The sequence below is a fragment of the Cryptomeria japonica genome, chromosome 2, assembly GCF_030272615.1.
Source record: "Cryptomeria japonica chromosome 2, Sugi_1.0, whole genome shotgun sequence".
Classification (NCBI taxonomy): Eukaryota; Viridiplantae; Streptophyta; class Pinopsida; order Cupressales; family Cupressaceae; genus Cryptomeria; species Cryptomeria japonica.
The window spans coordinates 134,812,339-134,835,331 of record NC_081406.1 but is presented as its reverse complement, the minus strand read 5'-3'; positions in this window follow the sequence as shown (position 1 = coordinate 134,835,331).

The window sequence follows — 22,993 nt, the reverse complement described above, 5'->3', positions numbered from 1 at the left end:
TTTTCTTCGAGATTACTTTGAAATCTTGAAACAATATATACTGCATTCATTATATTAGGTCTTGTTTGTGTCAAATATAGTAAACCTCCAATCATAGATTTGTATCTTGTCATATTAACTGGAGTGGAATCATCCTTTAATGATAATTTATCAGTTGTAGTCATAGAAGTACTTACCGGTTTAGAGTTTTCCATACAAAATTTCTTCAGTAGTTCCTTCAAGTATTTTGTTTGACATATGAATATACCTTTATCAATTTGTGAAATCTACAATCGTGAGAAGAATTTTATCTCACCAATCATAGACATTTCAAATTCTTTCTGCATCTTGCTAGCAAAGTCCTTACACAATCCATCTTCTCCTCCAAAAATGATATCATCAACAAAAACTTCAATAACCATGATGTCATCATTAGTCACTTTGTAATATAATTTGTTGTTTCCATTACCTTTAGTGTAACCAAGCTTCAAAAGATATTTGTCCAATCTAGCATACCAAGCTCTAGGAGCTTGCTTCAATCCATACAAAGCTTTCCTTAATCTGTAAACCATATCTTTATCATTTGTCAATGAAAATACATTAGGCTATTCAATGTAAACTTCCTCTTCAATTTCACCATTCAGAAATGCACATTTTACATCCATCTGATAAAATTTATAGTTCTTATGAGCTGCAAATGCAAGAAATAATCTAACTGCGTCAATTATAGCTACTGGTACAAAGTTTTCATTATAATCAATTCCCTCTTGTTGTGAATATCCTTTACAAACTTGTCTTTCTTTGTTCCTGATTACCTTAGCATCTCCAGTAAGTTTATTTCTGAATACCCATTTAGTACTAATCACATTTTTGTCTTTAGGTTGGGGAACTAATGTCCATGTATTATTCTTTTCAATTTGTTTCTAATTCATATTCCATTGCTTTTATCAAATGTTCATCTTTACATGCTTCAATAACAGATGCTGGCTCAACTTGAGAAATTAAGCATACCTCTTCATTTGTCAGTCTTCCTCTTGTCATAACACCTTGATACTTATTCCCAATTATCTGATTTTCTAAGTGGTTCGGTCTTACATACCTGGGTTTATTCACATGTTGTTGTTCTTCAGTCACTGTGGAATTCTCTGATGATGCCGGTGTGACTGGATCCACATTTTGTACTGTTGCACTCTGTATTGGTTCATTTATGATTATCTCAACTATTGGTTCAGAATCTATAGACCTTGAATTTCCTCTAAATTGTTCATCTATCTTCACATTAGTACTCTCAATGATCTTCTGCAATCTTTTATTGAAACATCTATATGCCTTGCTCTTAGATGAATAACCAAGAAATATTCCTTCATCACTTTTCGGATCAAATTTACCAACATACTCATCTCTTTTAATATAACATTTACTTCCAAATATTCTAAAATACTTAAGAGTAGGAGTATTACAAAACCATAGTTCATAAGGGGTCTTACTAGTTTCACCTTTGATGCGAACTCTATTGAAAGTGTAAACCGTTGTATTTACTGTTTCTCTCCAATACATGTGAGGTAGATTAGCTTCCAATATCATGCTTTTAGCTGCTTCCAGAATAGTTATGCTCTTCCTTTCCTCAATTCCATTCTATTAAGGTGTCTGGGGTGCTTATAGTTGTCTTTTGATTCTATTCACTTCACATAATGTATTAAATTCTTTAGATGTAAATTCACCTCCTTGATAAGATCTCAAACATTTAACTTTCTTACAAGTTTCATTCTCTACCATTGCCTTGAATAATTTGAATTTTCCAAAAGCTTCTGATTTCTCCTTGAGAAAAGTAACCCAGCACATACTAGAAAAAACATCAATAATTAGCATAAAGTATCTATCTCCCTATATACTTTTGGTTCTTGCCAAACCACACAAGTCAGTATGAATTAATTCAAGAACATTATTGGATTTCTCAGAAATACTCTTAAAAGTTGTTCTAACTTTCTTTCCCATTTGACATTCCTTACATACCGGATTATGAGGTTTCACAATCTTAGGTAAATCCCTTAGTGCCTTAGTTGTTCTAACTTCTCATATATCTCTTTCAATGCAATTCAGATGTGTCTCCATTCTGATCTTCCATATACCATAATTAGTTCCATCAAGTTTCAAACTATCCTTCTTGAAAATGTTAGTTGTCATAGGATCTCCTCAAGCTGTTAAACTTCTACAAAAAGAAGACTAGGCTCTGATACCAATTTTTAGGAACCAAAAGGACAACTGAGAGGGGGGGGGGAGTGAATCAGTTGTTAATTAATTTCAACCCAATTATTAATTACTTCAACTTAATACTTAATACTGGTAAACCAATTGTAATGTCAGCTAAACATATTAATAGTGAATATAAATACTAGTGAAACTTAATGCATGAAACAGAAAGAGAAACAACATCCACAACACATAACACAAGGATTTTTGACGTGGAAACCCTGTAAGGGGAAAAACCATAATGGGAAACCTTACCCATAATTAGATGATACTATTGCAGATAGTATTTGTACATAAATGGGGTCTGTAAATGCAGAAAAGCCAACCACCTAGAGCACACTGCTCAAATGGGAGTTGCAATGACTACTATAGGATGGTTAAATCCTAGAATAATGTATTGCTTCAAAGTGCATTTGCAATGCTGGATTCGATACCGGTTTAAGCTTTGATAAACACCTTCAAACCTTTCTTGAACCTTCAAATGATGTCTTCTTGATTTGCTCTATGATATGCTCATATGATCTTCAATATTCACTCATACTAGATTACAATACCATTACAATTACCGTTACATTCTTCTCACAAATGAGATCTTACATTTATACAAAACCTAAGACCAAATGCTAAGGTCAGCTTACTAAGAATATTATATTCAAATCAATTACAACAAGTCAGCTCAATACAATTACAACAATAATATTCAATCAATAAATCATCTCCATAACGTGTTGTGTTGATCTGGAATAGATAATATCTATCAGTCCATAACCTTGACCTATCTGTCAGTAATAACAAATATGTCAACCCTATTAGATCAATAACCAAAACACAAAAAACAAGTATCCAAACCATGTCTTCGACATAATAAAGTGATCTCCAAATGATAATAAGTCATCATCAGTGTCGGTGAACCATATAACCTGCCAGTGTGAGCATATACCGGTGACTATGCATAAGTCACTGTCCTTACCGGTGAACACACTGTGTCAGTTCAACATAACCATAGATCTCCAGAAGGAAAAGTGTTGACATCAGTGACAAAACTAATGCAACACATCCATAATACCAACATGTGGCACCCTTGTCCTCTAAGGACAGGGACGTGGCACCCCTATTGGTATTTTACATATAGATTGCATTAATGATATGTTGTCATTGATGCCAATTAAACCGGTGATTGGTATTCATAATTTTGCCGATCTTATTATTGTTATTGCTTTTTGTATTGCAATCGGTATGATAAACTTTGAAGATGTTGTAAACTGGTATATGGTAGTTTGTATGTAATGATGGTGACACGTGTGGTAATTGTTTGAAGATGAGTTCATATTATTTTGGCACATTTGATTGTCTTGGAAAAGAGAAAAGTATATTGCATCAAATTCATATCACGTGATGAGTTACGAGTTCGATGAAGCGGTTATTATGGAGCGGTTGGAATTTTCTTGTTAAATGTGAAGAAATTGTTATGATTTCTAATGGTCAAGATTGTACCAACTTGTTTGTAATCTAGATGATGAGAATTAGGTTATTGTTGTGTTACCAACCTATTTGTTTGGTATTTAAGGTCGATGATGATGTTTGATTTCTGTGTTGGCAAAGTTAGCAGAATTTGTTGTGTGAGTTTGCCAAACCAAAAGGATGAATTTGTAATTTGAGTGAAGGCAGATATTGAAGCTTAAGAAGGATCTGATCAAGTAGATGTAGTGCTATTCAAACAGATTAGAAAAACCTATTATTTTCTAACAATCGCAATAGATATCAAAATCCCCTAACCGGGTAAGCTCTAACAAGCTTGGTTACTTTCTAAATCCTCTCACAAGGTGATTCATTAGTTTGGATTCTCAAATCCTCTAGCGAGGTTACTCCTAACAGGGTATTGTGATTTTCATCAAGGCATATTTGTAAATCCTCTAACCGAGTGATTCCTGACTGGAATTAGTTCCTGACAGAACTTATTGTAAAGCTTTAACAAGCTTGGCTCCTAACAGGGAAAACTTCAGAAGAGTTTAGATAGCTATCTTTGCAAGTCTCATCTCACCGTGGTTTTTACCTATTTGGGTTTTCCACGTATAAATATTTGTGTCAGGTGGTGAATGCATTTTATGGTTATGATCTTATTTGATTAATCATTGTTGATGTTTACAAGTTTTATTGTTAAGTTGATATAACAGTCAAACCGGTAAATAATGATATTGATATTGGTTGATGTTGACAATCTTTGAGATATTATCTTGACATAACTATTTTGATTGATAAGTTTGAGTTTGGGAGATTGTATCAGTTTTTTAGTATACTGATTCACCCCCCCTCTCATTATTCTATGGGATACTTATTTCTTTCATCATATCATCAATTGGTATCAGAGCTTCTTAGGTCCTCTTTGATCTCTAAGTAGAACAACTTGAGGAAAAGACCCTGTAGATCATGATGAAGAAAGGAGGTCCTAAGTTCAACAAAGAGAACTATAGAATCTAGAGCAATAGAATGAATATATATATATCAAAAGTCTTGGTAGTCAATATTGGGAGCATGTAGAAACTCTATATGTTGCACCTATTGGCACTCTGACTGATGATTAGAAGAAACAACAACAAGAGAATCATCAAGCGTTAGAGGATATTATTAGTTCATTGTCTGATGCTGAATATGTAGACGTTCATGGTCTTGAAACTGCATATGAATTATGGAAAAAGCTTGAAGAGAGTTGATGAACATGTTAAGATTGCTAAAGAGGAGAGTTTAACAGGAAATTTTGATGACATGAGAATATCTGAAGGCAACAATATCTAGCAGTACGGTCAAAGGATTAAAGAAATAGCTGGTGAAATAAAGAGTGTAGGAGGGAAAGTGGAAGATGCCACAGTGATCAGTAAGGTACTGAGAAACCTACTACTGATCTATGCTATTCGTGTTGCAGCTATTCAGGAGCTGAAATCCATTGACAAGACAAAGGTAACTCTTGAATCTATCATTGATAAACTTACTTCTTTTGAGTTAAATGGCTATGATGGAAGTGTACAAAAATCAATATCTACATTTAGAGCTTCTATCTCTAACCCATCAATGAGAAGAAGTAGAGATACCAGCCATAGCTATGAATCCAAAGCCATTAGAGATGCTGATGATGAAGACAACCTAGTAGAGCTTGAAGTATTGTTGGCAAAACAACTTCCTAGAGGTACTGGAAAATATTGGAATATTATTGTTGTTATTTCTTTTTGTATTGCAATCGGTATGATAAACTTTGAAGATGTTGTAAACCGGTATATAAGGTTAAACCTTTCTATGTTTTGTAATCTGTAAACCCTACTAGTTATTTTTGTTAAAACCCTACCGATCAAGTTTGTTAATTAAAGATTTGATGATTGAACGGTAATGATGGTGACACGTGTTGTAATTGTTTAAAGATGAGTTTATGTTATTTTGACATGTTTGATTGTCTTGGAAAAGAGCAAAGTGGATTGCATCAAATGCATAGCATGTGATGACTTACAAGTCTGATGAAGCGATTATTATGGGGTGGTTGGAATTTTCTTGTTAAATGTGAAGAGATTGTTATGATTTCTAACGGTCAATATTGTACCGACTTGTTTTTAATCTTGATGATGAGAATTAGATTATTGTTGTGTTACCGACCTATTTGATTTGTATTTAAGGTCGATGATGTTATTTGATTTATGTGTTGGCAAAGTTGGCAGAATTTGTTGAGTGTAAGGTTGTTGAACCAAGAGGATGGATTTGCAATTTGAGTGAAGGAAGATTTTGAAGCTTAAGAAGGATCTAATCAAACTGATGTAGTGCTATTTAGATAGATCAGTAAAACCTATTTTTTTCTAGAAATCACAATAGATATTGAAATCCCCTAATTTGGTAAGCTCTAACAAGCTTGGTTACTTTCTAAATCCTCTCACAAGGTGATCCATTAGTTTGGATTCTCAAATCCTCCAACGAGGTTACTCTTAACAGGGTATTGTGCTTTTCATCAAGGAATATTTGTAAAATCCTCTAATTAGGCGATTCCTGACCGAAATTAGTTCCTATTAGAACTTATTATAAAGCTTTAACAGACTTGGCTCCTAACAGGGCAAACTTCAAAAGAGTTCAGATAGCTATCTTTGTGAGTCTCATCTCATCGTGGTTTCTACCTATTTGGGTTTTCCACATATAAATATTTGTGTCAAGTGGTGAATACAGTTTGTGGTTATGATCTTATTTGATTAAGTATTACTGAAGTTTACAAGTTTGAATTTGTTTTACTATTAAGTTGGTATAACAGTCAAACCGGTAGATGTTGATATTGATATTGGTTGATGTTGATAATATTTTAGATATTATCTTGACAGAACTATTTTGATTGATAAGTTTGAGTTTGGGAGTTTGTATCATTTTTTGTGTATATTGATTCACCCCCCCTCTCAGTATTCTACCAGATACTTATTTCTTTCATCATATCATTAATTGGTATCAAAGCATCTCAGGTCCTCTTTGATCTCTAAGTTTAACAGCCTGAGGAAAAGACCTTGTAGATCATGATGAAGAAAGAAGGTCCTAAGTTCAACAGAGAGAACTATAGAATTTGGAGCAACGGTATGAAGATTTATATCAGAAGTCTTGGTAGTCAGTATTGGGAGCATGTAGAAACTCAATATGTTGCACTTATTGGTACTCTGACTAATGATCAAAAGAAAGAACAACAAGAAAATCATCAAGCATTAGAGGCTATCATTAGTTCCCTATTTGATGTTGAATACATAAATGGTGGTGATGAACATGTTAAGATTTCTAAAGAGGAGAGTTTAAGAGGAAAGTTTGATGAATTGAGAATGATTGAAGGCAAGAATATCCAATAGTATGATCAAAGGATTAAAGAAATATTTGGTGAAATAAAGAGTGCAGGAGGGAAGGTGGAAGATGCCACAGTGATCAGTAAGGCACTGAGAACCCTGCTACTAGTCTATGCTATTCATGTTGCAGCTATTGAGGAGCTTAAATCCATTGACAAGACAAAGGTAACTCTTGACTCTATCATTGGAAAACTTACTGCTTTTGAGTTAAATGGCTATGATGGTAGTGTATAAAAATCAGAATCTGCATTTAAAGTTTCTGTCTCTAACCCTTCTGTGAGAAGAAGTAGAGATACCGGCCATAGCTATGAATCAAAATCTAGCAGAAATGTTGATGATGAAGACATTTTAGTGGATCTTGAATAATTGTTGGCAAAATGACTTCCTAGAGGTATTGGTAAATACAAAGGTAAGATATTGTTGAAACGTTTTGCTTGCAACAAGATTGGTCATATAGTAGCTAATTTCCCTAACATTGAAAATGAACATAAGAGAGACAAATTTAAGAATTATAAGGGTAAAGGAAAGAGAGATTGTCTTGTAGCTATTGACAGTGGTATTACTGATGATGAATATGATGATGATGCTAGTGAAGATATTGTGTTTGTGGCTATTAAGGAAGAGACAATAGATCAGAAGGATTTAGTGTCCAGGATGGATAAATCTGATGATTGGATCATTGATAGCGGTTGCTCACATCACATGACCGGTGATTAGAGCAAATTTATTTCCTTGAAAGAGTTTGATGGCGGTGTTTTTAGATTTGGTAATAACTCACCTTGTATGGTCAAAGGTAAGGGAGTTATTTATCTTAATGGGAAGAGCAGCACTGACGATGTTTATTGGGTTGAGGGTCTTATGCACAATCTTTTGAGTTTGGCATAGCAGAATGACAAAGGATACCCACTAGTATTTAGAAATGGCATGTGCAAAATATTTGATAATAAAGGCAAATTGATCACAACCAGTAAGCAAACCAGAGGTAATTTATTTCATGTGAATCCTAAAGTTAGCAACTATTTGATTGCAAATATAGATGATAGTTGGCTTTGGCATAGAAGATTTTGTCATATCAATTTTGACAATATTGTTAAAGTGAGTAAGTCTAAGATTGTAAGAGGTCTACCTTAGATAGACAAACTAGTTAATGGTCTTTGTAAATAATGTTAGTTAGGGAAGATGACTTCTTCTACCTTCAAGAGAAAGTCCTTCTTAGTGGACCATTTGTTAGATTTGCTTCATATTGATCTATGTGGACCAATAAGAACCAGAAGCATTTCAGGTGACAGATACTTTATTATCTTCATTGATGACTGTTCAAGGATGATGTGGGTCACATTCTTGAAAGAGAAGAATGAAGATTTTGGGAAATTCAAGGCATTCAGAGCCTTAGCTAAGAAAGAGAGTGGCAAAAAGATTAAGTGTTTGAGAACAAATCAAGGTGGTGAATTCACTTCTAAGGAGTTCACTAAGTACTATGATGAACATGGTATCAAGCAGCAACTTTCTGCACCCAGTATGCCACAACAGAATGGTATAGCAGAAAGAAACAACTAGTCAGTGGTTGAAGCAGCGAGAACTATGTTGATACAAGGAGGTGTGAGAAAGACATTTTGGAGAGAAGCTATAAGTACAATGGTCTACACAATGAACCAGGTTTTGGTAAAAAGAGGTAAGAACAAGACACCTTATGAGTATTGGTATGGAATATCTCTTGATATTAGTTACTTTAAGATCTTTGGTAGTAAATGCTTTATTAAAAGAGGTGACTACATAAGCAAGTTTGAAGCAAAAAGTGATGAAGGCATATTTCTTGGCTATTCCACCAAGAGTAAGGCCTTTAAATGTTTCAACAACCAAACTTAGAGAATTGTTGAGAGTGTGGATGTTCATGTAGATGAATGTCCTGAAATTTCAGAAGGAACCAATTTAGAGAAAAAGGATGAAGATCCTTGCATTTTTTTTTGGAACCTGAATCAATTAAATGTAAAAATAGTAAGGCAAATCCTGATGTACTTGTTCAATAGGAACAGATAATTTTAGAAGAAGAATATGATGAAGAAGATGAACCTGAAGAGAATGATCATGTTATTCCTAGATATGTGAGACTGAATCACAATCCTGAGGAAATTATTGGGGATAAGGATGCTAGAGTGGTTACTAGAAGAAGAGTTAGAGAGAACTCTTGCATGATCTCCACCATTGAACCAAGAAGTTCTAAGGAAGCTTTTGGTGATGATCATTGGGTTAAGGCAATGGAAGAAGAATTGGATCAGAGTGAGAAAAACAACACTTGGACCCTGGTACCCAGACCGATAAACAAAAATTTCATAGATACTAAATGGGTGTTCAAAAACAAGCTAAATGAAGATGGTGTTGTAGTTCACAATAAAGAAAGATTAGTTTTCAAATATTATGCATAAGAAGAAGGAGAAGATTATGGAGAAAATTCTATACTAGTAGCAAGACCGGAAGGAGTTAGAACATTACTTGCATTTGCAACTCACAAGAAGTTCAAGGTATACCAGTTGGATGTTAAGTCTGCATTTCTGAGTGGAATATTGGAAGAAGAGGTTTATATAGAGCAACCTGATGGTTATGCATTGATAGATAAAGAAGACATGGTATACAAATTGCATAAAGAATTATATGGATTAAAGCAGGAGCCCAGAGAATGATATGAAAGGATTCATATACATCTGATGAAGATAGGCTTTGCAAGAACTAGTGATGATAACAATATTTATCTCAAGTCTGAAGGAGATAAAATACTGGTTAGTGAAGTATTTGTTGATGATGTTATTGTAGATGTCTAAAAATGGTCAACGCTTGCGGAGTCATACTTTAACATTTGCGCATTGCCTTATTTTAGGGTTTTTGTGTCGCATTAACGTTTCTTCTATGTTGCACACTTGGTCTTTATCATTTTGCAAGCATCGAGTCCTTCTTCTGCATTCTTCATTTTTGAATTTGGTCTTGTCGATAACAATCTTTAGTCATGATTTTGGTCAATCTTATCCTGTCGCATCAATGTGTGTGCTCATTTGGCATATTTTGACATCATCAATTCAATTTCATTTTGGACATCGTCAATCCTAATTGATGATAGAATTAGGGTTTTGTCCTCTTTTCAATCTTGTCATCTTGTGATCAATTCGTCATCAATCCTCACTCTTGTCAATCTTGTCAGTTTTGCGATTGATTTGTCATCGATCATTGTCCTTTTCAATCTTGTCATTTTGCGATCGATTTGTCATCAATCGTTGTTCTTTTCAATCTTGTCATTTTGCGATCAATTTGACATCGATCATCGTCCTTCTCAGTCATGTCAATTTGGATCAATTATTCATTGTTCCTCATCAATTGGGGCATTTATCAATCAAATCATTTATCAACATTGGTCTTTTATCAAGTCAGAATCATGAACAAATCGAATTGATATCAATTATCTTTTGTCAAGACCTAATTGTCGTCCTTGCATTTTCTAGGGTTTCATGATTTGTTCATTTAACCTTGTTGGTCATTTTCCCTCTAGGTTAAATAATTTATTTATTTATCCTAAGTCTTCTTGTCATAATTAAATATTTATTTAATTGGCTAACTAATTCCTCCCTCTTTTTGTGAATTAATTAATGAATGAAAAATTATTAATTAATTTACCTAATTTTCTAATTTCCTAATTTCTAATTCATCTAATTTTCTATTTTCTCCTATTTTTCTAATATTTCCCCTAATTTCATGGGAATGACATAGCAAATTTGTCATAATTTGTCATAACTGACAATCAATCAATTTTGACATAGCAATTTGTCATAAATGTCAATCAATCAATTTCGCATAGAAAGTGTCAATTTGTCATAATTTGTCATATTTGTCATTCTTGATTTGAAATTTCCATTTGAATCAAATTCATGCTAATCTTGTCTTTTCTCCAATTTGTCTATAAATTGGATGAATTTCTTCAATCAGAGGGTCGAATCAATCATGCTTCTAGTACCCTTATGCTGTCGTCTCGTCTTGTCAATCTTGCTTTCACATTATACTCATGCACTTGAAGGTGAGATCCACAAAACAAAGCTATTTGAAGGAGAAAGAAGGAAAATGGAGCCACATGAAGGAGACATCTGCATTTGGTTTTCTTAGTTTTCATGTTTTCATTGAATGTAATTAGGATTGGTCATTGCAATTGAGTTTTCGTGATTGAACTAGGCTAATGTTAACATTACTTTGATGATTCCACGTTTCCTATCTACATTAATTGGTCAACATCATTGTCTTGCATACTCCATTTCTTGTGCATATGTTTTGGTCTTGGTTTCTATATATGTCTTTCAAATGTGCATTGGGTGCATTCCCCTTGTCATGATCAATCACTGGAACTTTCAAGTTGAAAAATGTCCTGAAATAATCCAAATTTTTTTTGAAAAATGTCCTGAAATAAATCCAAAAAAATTGAAAAATGTCCTGAAATAAATCCTAAAAATTGAAAAATGTCCTGAAATAAATCCTAAAAATTGAAAAATGTCCTAAAATAATCCAAAAAAAAAAAAAAAAGTCCTGAAATAAATCCCTAAAAAGTCAAATAAAGTCCTAAAAAAATGAACAATTTTTTTTTTGTAAAAACTCGAAAAGCAAAAAAAAAAAAAACATATCCCCTTTGTGCATAGACAGATCGTTGAGCATACCTCCAAAGACATGCAATCACACATTGTGCTTTAATGGAATCATGTGTTAATAGATGAACTTTTTCAATCAAACCAGGCATCCAAACTAATCACAATTGTCTTCTCAATCGCACATCAACATCAATATCATTTGACTTTGTCACTACTATCATGAGTCTTATACATGGTGTGGTATACTCGAAACCAGACTGTGTCCTATCTTAGATGGGGTACCGCATTCCCTAAAACTAGACAACATGACCATCCTATCAACACTTTCAACTTTTGACAATGAAGATCAAGATGTTTGTTTGAATTGTTGGAATTAGCGAGTCTTATCATTTATTGATTTATCTTCGATCATGTTCCTATGTTGCTCGATGATGTCACTGGGTGATTTAGAGTGACTGGGATGGTTCATGGTCCCTTTTTTTTTGTTGTTGTGATTGTTGTTTGTGGAATGTTTGTCACAAATTGGGGCAACTATATCATTGGGTGTCTGTGATAAGTACATTCGCTTTGTGAATGCCGCACATACCTCGACCCTTGATGTATGCATCCTAGGATGCTTCACTCATTCCTTGTGTGTGATGTGTCTATCTTTTGCAAAAAGGGTTGCATTTCAGCTCTGGCCTTCAATGCCATGATGCTACGCATCCATTTTTCTACATTAAATAAAGGTTCTCACCTATAAAGTGCATTAGTGAAAGCAAGTTTTTCTTCATCTCTAACTGTCCTCTGTCTCATTTCTTCTTACTAACATTTCTTCCATTAGTTTGGGCAGTCAGTTCAGTCTAGTTCTCCGATCTCCACACAAAAACATATATGCTGCATCCTGCATCCATTTGGTTAGTACATTTGCATTACATCAAGCATCAGATCAAGCATTTTATCCATTTCATATTATAAATACATCAAAAAAACATCAAAATGTATCCATACATGTTCCACAATGGTACATCAATAGTGCATAAGCCATCCATACATGGAAAATAACTATACGATGCATATCATATCATATATCAAAATAATATCGGAGTACAAAATTGGACTATCTGTCCTAAGTATGGCCTGCAGGCTGACTATATAATATCACACTACATAATGTCAACTGTCTGTCATAAGGAGCACGTGCCTCTGTCAGTGGGTGCTCCCTCTATCCTCCTCATCCCTGCCATGTCTCAAGGATGATGTCCCTCCTACCCCAGGTCCTGGCTATGATGGTCTCATAGGTCCACTCACCCCCATGCTGCTCACTGACCTCCGAGAGCATGCCCTACTCTCTATCCTCGATCGTGCCTGATATGATGCTGCTCTCTTCTCTGGTGGAACTGCACTCTCATATAGTGTCCTCCAATGGCGTATCTCCTCTCCAGTCTCTACCAACATCTATGCCATCTCTCATGCACTGGCATCCCTAATCGACCCAATATACTCGGTGACTCTGTTCTTCTTGCTGTGCCTGGGCTATTGCTGTATCTCGAGCCGCTGTAAGTCTGGCTATCTCTACTTTGAACTGATCCTGCTCTATCCTCAAGATAGCATTCTATCTCTCTAATGTCACAATATGATCATGCTGACTCACTATGGTAGCCCTACACATCTCCATCTCCTCTATCGTAGCTGTCTCCAGCTCTATGGGTATATCCTGCAATGACTCCTGATCACCTAAATCTGGCTCATAATCTTCATCCTCATCCTCTCTATCCTTGTCATCCCCCTCATCCTCATCACCACCCTCATCCTCCTCATCCTCATCATGTCCCTCCTCCTCTCCTATGAGTGGGAAGTCCTCCTGTCTCCTCGGTACTGGAATATTAGGATTTGACAATGGCACAGGCCATCGTCGTGCAAACCATCGCTCATACTCCTCTGTCATCCCAGTGTCTGCCATGTCTGATCTCTAATCCCACTGTCTCTATTGTAGCTATGAGAAATCTACATATGCTATGTGTGATTGAATCATCCTCCCCCACTGACTCGTCTCTCTGTGCGATTGAGCAAAGTGTGCAGTCCCTTTAGGTACATCCTGCCTCTCTCCAAACTGTCATCTGACTCTCTCTGGCAGGTACATTTCAATCACTCTCTAGTGATTCATTGGTCACCCAATCAGATATCTCTCCTATCTACAATATGGTAGCTCATCACTATCATCTAACCATCCAGGGCAATCAAGATATGGCCTCCATGTGAACTCTCTCAGTCTATCTAGCTCATGTCGCCAATACAATATGTATCCAAAAGGACCCTATCTCAGTGCTCTCCCATAGCAGTACACATATGGTCAATGTGGTAATACCTGTCTCTCTACAATCGGTTGACATATGGCTATGTGCTCAAATGCCCATACCTATAACAATGTGACTCCACAACTCAATGTCTGCACCCCCTGATATGCTATCTGATGCAACTGAAAATATAGCATAGCCAGCACACATGGTCCCCATGTGTATACCATCCCCTCTGTCCCCATCTGCTCTAGCACTCTTCCCCATCCAATAGGGAATCCATGTCCTCATCTGTCCCCTACTAGTAGGCATGCTATCACCACTGCTATCACCACATATCGTCGATTGTACTCTGATGCCATGGTCTCCCAGCCAATCTCCCTCTCTACGATATCCAAATCATCTATGTTGCACTCAAATAATCTACACAATGCATCTCTCCCTGTCACTGGGTCATAATCTATCATCTCCCCATGAATCAGAATGCGAAGGATATGCCATACATCCTCTAGTGTCACAATCGCCTCTCCAGTCACCAGATGGAATGAGGAGGTCTCTAAATGCCATCGCTCTGCCAATGTGATGAGTAGTCTTGTGTTTGCCCTAATCTCGGGCATGAATGTGATATAGTATATTCCAAGTCCTGCTAATGTATCTCTATCCATGCTTCTGAGTCTATGTCATAACATGAAGTAGTCAGGTCGGTTCTCCCACGTAATCAGTGGATACTGCCGACTCTGCATCACAATTGGGGCACATTTTGTTAGTTTTAGGGTTTTCTCCTACGAGCTGCATTTCCTTGTTTAATGTCCAAATCAGGGTGTTTCTAATCTATTTTGACCTATCCTACCCTTATCCCCCCTTTTCGGATCATTCACATGCTATTTTTGACCAAAATTGAGTTCCCAGTGAACAACTGCGCCTGTGTGTTGTATCCTATGCCTGTGTTGCATTGACTTGCACCTGTGTACACTACACAAGTGCAGAATACCCTACACAAGTACAGGATGCGCTCACACAGGCGCAGAAGTCACTTTCTGCATTCTCTGTGGGCCCCGCAATGTCCTGCAAGCAAGTCAAATTCATAAAATTGACAATATGGGTTTTTGAGATGCATACCGCTGCTCCCGCATCGTCCAGTCATCTGTAGGTGCATGCATGTTCTCCGAGGTGATCTGCCATTGGAATGTTCACCATCTCTCTACAAGTGTCCTTTTCCAAAGCAACAAATCCTCCTCTTTGGCTAGTGCAAATGAGCTCTTTTCACTCTCTTTGTCTCATTTATAGATCTTTGTCAGTGCATAAATGGATGTGCACTCTCTCTATCTCATGCTGGTCGTAGTCTTTTGCACTTTCATTTGCTTGTCCTTCATGCATCTGATCTCTGATTGTCAGTCTGTTTGATCCTATCATCTTCTATCATTCTTATCGATCAATTGGCCTCTTTTCTGGATGTTTCTGGCCAATTCCTCAAGGGGGCATGCATATGTCATTGTCAGTGTCTGGGGCATTTTCATTATTGTTCTTTGAAACAACACTTGAAATCGCATTGTCTCAAAGAGGGGCAAAATGTAGACGTCTAAAAATGGTCAACGCTTGCGGAGTCATACTTTAACATTTGTGAATTGCCTTATTTTAGGGTTTTTGCATCGCATTAACATTTCTTCTATGTTGTGCACTTGGTCTTTATCATTTGCGAGCATCGATTCCTTCTTCTGCATTCTTCATTTTTGAATTTGGTCTTGTCAATAACAATTTGTAGTCATGATTTTGGTCGATCTTATCCTGTCGCATCAATGTGCATGCTCATTTGGCATATTTTGACATCGTCAATTCGATTTCATTTTGGACATCATCAATCCTAATTGATGATAGAATTAGGGTTTTGTCCTCTTTTCAATCTTTTCATCTTTCCACATTTCCTATCTACAGTTATATTTGGTGGTAATGATGTCTTGAGCAACAACTTTGCAGATAAAATGAAGAATGAGTTTGAGATGTCATTAGTAGGGGAAATAAAAAAATTCATAGGCTTGCAAATACAACAGATGAATACTTAGTCTAAGTATGTAAAAGAATTTTTGAAAACTTTTGGCATGAGTGACTATAAACCAATTAGAACTCCAATGGTTACAGAATGTAAATTATCCAAGGAAGATGCATCTAAGTCTGTAGATGAGAAAGAATACAGGTCAATGATTGGAAAGTTATGTTATGTTGTTCATAGTTGACCGGATATTGTCCATGCAGTTGGTATAGTTACTAGATTTCAGAAAAATCCGAAGGAAGAAAATCTAATAGAAACCAAGAGAATTTTTAGATATCTAAAAGGTATAGTTGATTATGGGCTATGGTATCCATATGGAGGAAATTTGATCTGAAGGTGTACACATATGTTGATTGGGTAGGAAATGTTGATGACCAAAAGAGTACTACTAGTGGAGCATTCTTTCTAGGAGGAAGGCTAGTTTCATGGAGTAGTGAAAAGAAGAGTTGTACTTCACAATATACTACTGAAGTTGAGTATGTAGCAGCTTATATGAATTGCACACAAGCTATTTGGATGAGGCACATTTTGGAAGGTTTTAAGATGAAAATCTTAGAACCTATAAAGATTTTATGTGATAACACTAGTGCAATTAATATTTCTAAGAATCCTATTTTTCATGCAAGGACTAAGCACATTGAACTGAAGTATCATTTCTTGAGGGAGAAAGTTCAAAGTAAAGATGTTATCTTGGAGCATGTTTCCACCAAGGAGTAGCTTGCATATATTTTTACCAAAAACTCTGCCTAAGACTACATTTGAGTGTCTTAGAAGATAACTAGGGGTTGTACCCCTTCACGAGGTTAGTTGAATATGATGCTAATTGCATCAATCCCTGAACTACTTTCAAAATCTTACATGGATTGATGTTTTTGGAGTGGATTTATTCCACAGGGGGAGCATCAAGTTTCAGTTTGTTGATGCATAGTAAAATTTTGATATTACATATTTTTACTTTTAGTTTAGCATTGTTGTCAAAGGGGGAGAAGAATTATGTAACTGGTGAGAGGAATTTTGGTTTTGATTAAGTGAATCAGCAACAGGATGATAAAATACAGAGCATGGTGAATACTTGGTATGTAAACCAGGATTCCTATTCACTAATTACAACAACAACAAATCAAAGGCGTTGATATATGTATTGCCATCAATACCAAAGGGGAAAATTGTTGGTATTTTCAGATTGTTGGCATTTTGTATATAGATTGCACTAATGATATGTTGTCATTGATGTCAATTAAACTAGTGATTGTTATTCATGATTTTGGTGATGTTATTGTTGTTATTTCTTTTTGTATTGCAACCGGTATGATAAACTTTGAAGATGTTGTAAACCGTTATATGGTAGTTTGTATGTTGAACCAGTATGTAAGGTTAATCCTATCTATGTTTTGTAACTGGTAAACCCTACCAATTATTTTTATTAAAACCCTACCGATCAAGTTTGTTGATTCAAGATCTCATGATCGAGCGGTAATGATGGTGACACGTGTGGTAATTGTTTGAAGATGAGTTCATATTATTTTGGCACGTTTGATTGTCTTGGAAAAGAGCAAAGTGGATTGCATCAAATGCATAGCGTGTGATGAGTTACAAGTTCGATGAAGCGGTTATTATGGAGCGGGTGGGATTTTCTTGTTAAATGTGAAGAAATTGTTATGATTTCTAACAGTAAAGATTGTGACAACTTGTTTGTAATCTCGATGATGAGAATTAGGTTATTGTTGTGTTACCAACCTATTTGTTTTGTATTTGAGGTTGATGATGATATTTTATTTATATGTTGGAAAAGTTGGCAGAATTTGTTGAGGGTGAGGTTGTCGAACCAGGAGGATGAATCTGCAATTTGAGTGAAGGCAAATATTGAAGCTTAAGAAGGATTTGATCTAGTAGATGTAGTGCTATTTAGACAGATCAAAAAAACCTGTTATTTTCTGACAATCACAATAGATTTTGAAATCCCCTAACTGGGTAAGCTCTAACAAGCTTGGTTACTTTCTAAATCCTCTCATAAGGTGATCCATTAGTTTGGATTCTCAAAACCTCCAACGAGGTTACTCCTAAAAGGGTATTGTGCTTTTCATCAAGGCATATTTGTAAATCCTCTAACCAGGTGATTCTTGCCTAGAATTAGTTCCTGTTAGAACTTATTGTAAAGCTTTAAAAAGCTTGGCTCCTAACAAGGTGAACTTCAGAAGAGTTCAGACAGCTATCTTTATGAGTCTCATCTCACCATGGTTTTTACCTATTTGGGTTTTCCACGTATAAATATTTGTGTCAAGTGGTGAATTCATTTTGTGGTTATCATCTTATTTGATTAATCATTGTTGATGTTTACTATTAAGTTGATGTTGAAACAGAACAAAAGGCATAAGAGGCCAAAGATGTTGAAAAGAACTTGTAACCATTTCTTGGAGAGTATTTCGGTTTGTAACAAACTTTTTAAAAAAGGATCTAAAGCTTGTATGCATCCATACTATTATAAATGGATACCAGGACTAATGAAAAATGATCACAAGAATCTGTAAAGAAACTCTGCAGAAATTTATCTACATTTTTTCTAGTGTTTCACAGAAAAATATCTAAGTTTTGTAAGATTTTCCAAATTGAATATAAATATACAGACCATTAGCTTTGAGCATAAAATTTGTGTTGTCTTCTTATATGCTTTCAAATATTTTACTAGTTTCATTTGGGTAATCTAGGGTTATTTCAATTGAACAAGGATTGTAATGCAATCTTATAGATATGTTTCTTAGCTTTCTTCTTCAGGAGGGGAATTAAATATGCGAGAAATATCTTTATCAATAGGTTATTTGTTGGGAACTTTGAATTTGATGAACACTGTTTAAATATAACAAGGGAGGATTCTTATACATGTCAGGCATGTATGAAGTTGGTAGAAGCTAAAGTGATTGAGATGCATGGATATGTTTAATTCAGAAGTTCTTGTTTAAAATAGATGACTTTGTAGCCTAGATAAGGCACTGGTATTTGTTAATGTTTTCTTTTCTAAATCTCTTGAGGATCAACACTAAAAATTAGCCTAAGTTTTCCTATATTTTTTCAGTTTTTTGTTTACGGTGATAAGATCCACTAGTTTTTGGACAATGGTTACTATGGATTTTGTTTAAAAGTGTGAAAGTATTCACATAAGGTATGCTTGCCTGAACTTTGGATAAGTTTGAAGTGTAGAATGTTATTAAAATCTTGTCATATGTTGCTCTAAGGTTCTTGTTCCTTGATTTCTCCATTTACATATAGAGTTATTCTTTCTCATCAAAGGGGATAAGAAGGGGATCATAATTTGAGAACAACAAAAGTGGCGACTCTGTTGGGGAAAGCCATGGTGTGTCTGTGTTGCAGATTGGTGTTTCAATGAACTATGAATGTTGTCTATCTGTATTTAGAAATTTTCACAATCTTTGATTAAGTGTTCCCTCTTTCTCTGAAAAAAATCCTAGTGATTTTGGTTTGAAGATTGGCAAATATTTTGTTTGAAAGCTTGTTTTCATATTCTCATAGTCTTTGTGGGTGGCGACTCTGTTAGTCTTAACCAGTCCTTTTGGAAATAAGTAAAATTGTGAAAAGAAAACAAGCACAATGCAAGGAGGAAAGAACACCGGATCTTTCATGAAAAAGCATCCTCATGAAACATTGTAGGAGGGATTACTTGAATAGTCATGAAGAGGTTAGAAAAGGTCAATACTACATGAGCCATCAAATGTTGCTTGGGTGCAGAAAAATGACAATACTGGTAAGATATTTGAAAAACCTATTTATGCAAAGTCAAATTCTTCTTCCCAAGAATCTGAACATGATGTTTTGGGTTTCCATTCTGGTTTATTTGGAAATATAGAAGATGTTCATGTTTTAAATCAAGATATATCTCATACTAGTTTTTCTAGGAGAGACAGAAGTAGTTCAAATGTAGTCAGAAATTCAGTACCTAGAACAGTTGATGGAAATATCAGCTTAATTGATATTGACAAAGTGAACATATCAAACTCTGAAGAAATCTTCCCTGATGAAGATAAAGTATCCTAGGAAATAGAGGACCTAAATAGAAGGGTTCATCATTTGATCTCCTTAAGAGCCCAAAAGGAAGAAAATAGGAAGCAAATAGGGAGAAAGAAGTTAAGGCAAAATTGATGGAGAGAGATAGGCTCCTGAGACAGATTGTTGATCTTGAGTTGCTTGCCCAAGAAAAGGCAAAGAGTGATGATGAAGGTCCTATGATTAGAGAAGTTTTAGTCCCTAAGACCAAATTAGCATACAATTCAGTAGTGCAACAAAATAGAGAAGTTCTTAGTGACCCACAGCCTTTTAAAAATGATGTAGACAAAGGAAAGCATAAATGCATGGAAGGTGGGTCAGGGTCCAAGACTACAGTGGAAATCTATCAGAGATTATAAGCACATGAAAGGGAGATGGAAAGGATGAGGAAAGAGAAAGAAGATCTACAAATGGAATTAGAGAAAGCTGAGTTAGAGGTAGCTAACCAAGAAGTTAAAAGAAAAACTGGTTATCTAAAAGCTTCCCTCATCATCTTTCCATCAGAAGATCTAAACAAACCTGTTCCTCAGCAAGTTTCCCTCCCTCTTGTTAAAATTCAGCCAACTTTGCCTGTTAATCTAGCAATAGCCAGTCAAGCCCCTATTATTAACCAAAATAACCAAATCTCTCAAACTCAAATCCCCAATGTAAGAATGAACATGGGTAATAACCATGAGTGCACCCATTCCAAAGAAGACCTATCAACTTAGAACTATATAGGTAGCTATTTTTTGATGGAATCCATGGATATCCTAACCATATTCCAACCGAGTTAAGAGATAGAATTCATAAATTTGCTAGGAACAACGCAATCAGTGCAGAAGAGCATTTGAAGTATTTTGGTGATTTTATTAATGATTATGAGATCATAAATGAAGATGTCATAATGAAATTATTTGTTCAGTCCCTAATAGATGATGCAAGAGACTGGTATAGGGGTCTTCCTATTAATAGTATTGGGTCTTGGGAGGATTTTAAAAATTGCTTTCAAGAATAGTATGGTGACAAAAAAAATGTGAGCTTCATGCTCAATAAGTTCAACAATATTAGAAAATTTGATAATGAAATGGTCACAGATTTTAATGCTAGGTTTCAGAAAGCAATGCATAGATTATTTCAGGTAATGAGATTAGATGATAACATATGCCTGAATACTTACTACAATGCCTTCGATTCTAAAATGGCTTATATTTTGAGGGATAAAAATCCACATAGCCTAAGAGATGCATTCAGAATTGCTATCAATGTAGAGAGCAATAGAAAGGCATCTAGTAAATTAGGAAGAAGAACTGATGGCAGGCTATGGCAAGAAACAAAACAACAACCAAACAAAGTTGCTAAGGAAGAAGATAAAATAGAAAAGTTGGTGACTGCCATGAAGGATCTCAATACCAAGGTGAACAAAAATGACAAACCTCATTATAATTGGCAAGATAGACCTCCTAGATTGCATGATATGCCTTACAACACCAATTGGAAGGATGGTAAGCCTCAAAACGAGAAGCCTAAGAATGTTCAGAGCCAAGATACCCTTGATCCCTTAAAAGGAAAAAATGTTCATAACATAGAAAATACTCCTTGGTGCATAGCTTGTGATGGACCACACTCTCCTCATCAATGTGTAGTAGCTCAAGCCCTTGAAGAATCCATGAGATAGGAGGATAAGCCTGATATAAACATGTTTGAAACTATCATAGAAAGTGATGAGGAGTCTTTATAGAGTGAATTTAGTGAGTGTGATGTGTTAGATAGTAAAAGGTCTTTTCAAGGACAGCTAACACTTGATTGGCATCCTACTCTGAATGTGGTAACCATTGAGGATGAAGAAGTTCATCTTAGAAGGCCTAGTGAGGAAGAAGTAAAAAATCTCACTAAGGCTGCTATAGCCAAAGCCAAGCACAATTATAATCTGAGGAGTACCAAAAGGGATAGTGATTAGGGTGAGCCTGGTTCCATGTTTATAAAAGAAATATCCCAGAAGAAACCATCAAGTAATACTCCTTTGCCTCAAGATTGTCAAGAAAAGAAATATCAAGCCAAAGAAGCAGCTAAGGAAATGAATGATAAACCCAGTAGTGATATACAAAGAGTTGCCACAATAAAAAAGGTAAGTCAACCAAAGGCAGAAAAGGTTAAGGCCAACACTGAGTTAATTACTAATTCCACATTTCATATGACTCAGGCTCTTACTTAGATGAAGGTCACTATCCCATTAATCGAGTTATTAAAAATAAAGGAACATAGAGAAGTTGCTTTATCTTTATTTTCTCAATTGTCTAACAATGATACAACTTCACCTTCCAGTTCTAATAAGAATGAAAAGGATCAAGAACTACAAACTTCAGAGGTGTATGTAGGAACAACCATTACACAATAACCCTCACAGGCTGATCCTTTTTATGTTACTCTATTGGTAAATAACTAGTTGATAAAAAATTCCATGATAGATTCTAGTGCAGCTGCAAATATAATGCCTTATGGTGTTATGAAAGAACTAGGATTATTAGTGAATACAGTGTATGGGAAATACTATGTTATGGATAACAGAGAAGTGCCTGTGATAGGTACAATGAAATATGTTTAAGTTAAAATAGAAGCCTTCCCTGAGGCAACATATAAAATGGATGTCATTGTAACAGACACAAAACCCCATTATGGCATGTTGTTATCTAGGCAGTGGGCCGCAATAGTGAGTGGAAATGTTCAGTTGGATTTATCATATGCTGCCATCCACATTAATGGAAACCAAGTAAAGTTTTATAGAGAGCCACGTGCCACTAAGGTAATTGAAAAAGTAGATCCTAGTATGCTAAATTGTATGATTGAAGTGGATCTTGATAACTTTAGACTACAACCAATTCTGCCTCCATTGAAGAATACTGATAGTATTGTGGCTGAATTGGAGTCTCAACGACATGGTTT